Genomic DNA, 2,500 nt, shown 5'->3' with positions numbered 1-2,500 from the left:
TATATGTGAATTAGTCAGTGTGTGTGTGTCTCTCTCTCTCTCTGTGTGGTGTGTGTTATTCTCTTTGTCCTGCCCCCCCCTCTCTCCTGACTCCCCCCACCCCTGGCCTTCTACCCGTCACCCTGCACCCAAAACTCTTGGCCATGATCCTGCGCCCAGCACTGATTCACAGGGCCCTCACGTTGCCAGTACTGTGCCAAGCTCTGTTAAAGGCATGAATTGACATCGGTCAAGCTAGGGCCAGTTTCCTTTCTCCTTGTGAGGACCAAAGGACAAACATTGATCACTCTATGACCAGCACAGAGTCTTGTGCCCCTAATATTCATCATCTACTGCCCGGCACCACAGCACTTTGGCTAGTAACACATGCTGACCCGTTACTAATGACGCCTGCTAAGAGACCCCGGCCAACCCACCCTCCTCCCAAATGCCAGGCTCGCCCTCCTCTTGGCCACCGATCGCCTCCTCCTATTTTTGTTATCCCCGTCCCCATCTCATCCTTGACCAATCACGAATCAGGCCTGCCAGGCTACGCTCCCTTCTGATAGGACTGAGCGTCAGTCATCGCCGATTGCGCTTGCGTAGTCGTCAAAGGTTGCGCTTCCCCCCGGCGGTGGGCGGTTAGTGATGGTGGTTGGCCGGGTCTTCTCGGTGCTGCGGGGGATGCGAAGCTGCGGAGGATGCGGCGCGTTCAACCCCCCTCCTCCCCGTTACCGGACCAGAGCAGCCCCCTCCCTCTCTCCTCTCCCCCGGCAGAGCTGCGGGGACACAGCGCCCGGATCTTGGGGTGAGGTGGGGTGTGTGTGTGTTTGATCGCGCCGCAAGCGCCCATAGCCGCCTACTGCCCATAGCCACCTCCAGCCTGTAGCCACCTCCTGCCCTTAGCAGCATCCAGCACCCCTCCGCTGCCTCCTGCCCGTTTCCGCCGCCGCATGAGGTAGGAATATGGGGGGAGAAAGAGATGTGAGATGCAGGGGGGGGGGGGGGTGAAATGTGAGATGCAGGGGGGGAGGCTGAAATGTGCGATGCAGGTGGGGTGATTTGTGATGCAGGGGGGTGATGTGAGATGCAGGGGGTGGGTATTTGAGGGTGATGAAGGGTGCTGGGGGAGATATGAGGATGATGATGATGATGATGAAGGGTGCTGGGGGAGATATATGAGGATGATGATGAAGGGTGCTTGGGGAAATATATGATGATGATGATAATGATGAAGGGTGCTGGGGGAGATATGAGGATAATGATGAAGAAGGGTGCTTGGAGAGATATGAGGATGATTATGATGAAGGGTGCTGGGGGAGATATGAGGATGATGATGATGAGGGGTGCTGGGGGAGATATTATGATGATTTTACCCGTGCGGCCCGATTTTTTAAAATATGTATTGGGGGGGTGGGGGTCTTTTTAAAATGTATTGAGGTGGTGGGGTTCTTTTTAAATGTATTGACGGGGGGCTTTTTAATATGTATTGGCGGGGGCAGGAATCTTTATTATGTATTGCGGGGTGGGGTTACATTTATTTATTTAGGGGGTGGGGTTTTTTGGTATGTATTTTGTGGGGGGGATTGAGTGAGAGTGGGATAATTGCGGAAGTTAGGGGCGAGTGAGAGGAGAGAGGTTGTGAGTGAGGAAAAGAGGGAGTAAGAGTGAGACGCAGGGGAGATAAATACATGGGAGGGGGGAGAGTGAGCGAGACGGAGGGGAGAGAAATACATGGATAGAGGGTGGGAAATAGAGGGGGGGCTCGTGAGGTGTGAAATTAACCTAATGTGTCAGCCAGATCTGGCTTCCCTGAGATTTTTTGAAATACATTAAGGGTTCCTCCAAACAAAAAAGTTTGGGAATCACTGCCTCAGGCTTGTTCTATAGTACTGTAGGTGCGGGCGCGTGTGCACGTGACGCACACTTTTTGAAGTGAAACTTCTTTAGTGGCACCTCATTCGAACTGGGGTAAAAATGGATTGTGGAGACAGAAATGAAACGGATGTGACGTCAGTGCTGGTAGTTGAGGCCGGGCTGTGTTCTGGCTCAGCCCGACCCCAACACTGACATCACACCCGCTCCACAAATCAGATGCGGCCGCTGACATATGCCGGCGCCGCTCCTAACCACCGCCGTTCCCCGATCGCTGCCTGCTGCCATGCCGCGCATGCGCTGTTGTGATGGTACCACTGACTCCAATCACCGCGGGAGGAGTGGGGAGGGGGTGGCGCACAGCCGCTATCTACCCCCGGCGGGTGCAGGCCCAGCAGCACACTGACCTGGATCTCCTGGTAGTGCTCCTGCAGGTCTTCCCACTCCTGCAGCGCCGGCAAGCTCATGGTGGCTGTGATAGCCGAGGCCTCCGCTTTGCCCTCCAGCACCAGGCAGACACGGACACTTCCTGGTTATCATGCGCGGCCAATGGGAGCTCTCCCCCCGGTCATGTGGTGCGCAGAATTACGGAGGGGGGCAGGGAGGGGGAGTGTGGTGACCCGGCCGGTAGTGGCACTGAGTATCT

Source organism: Ascaphus truei, chromosome 11 (assembly GCF_040206685.1).
Source record: "Ascaphus truei isolate aAscTru1 chromosome 11, aAscTru1.hap1, whole genome shotgun sequence".
In the NCBI taxonomy this organism is placed as follows: domain Eukaryota; kingdom Metazoa; phylum Chordata; class Amphibia; order Anura; family Ascaphidae; genus Ascaphus; species Ascaphus truei.
This window is presented reverse-complemented; position numbering follows the sequence as displayed.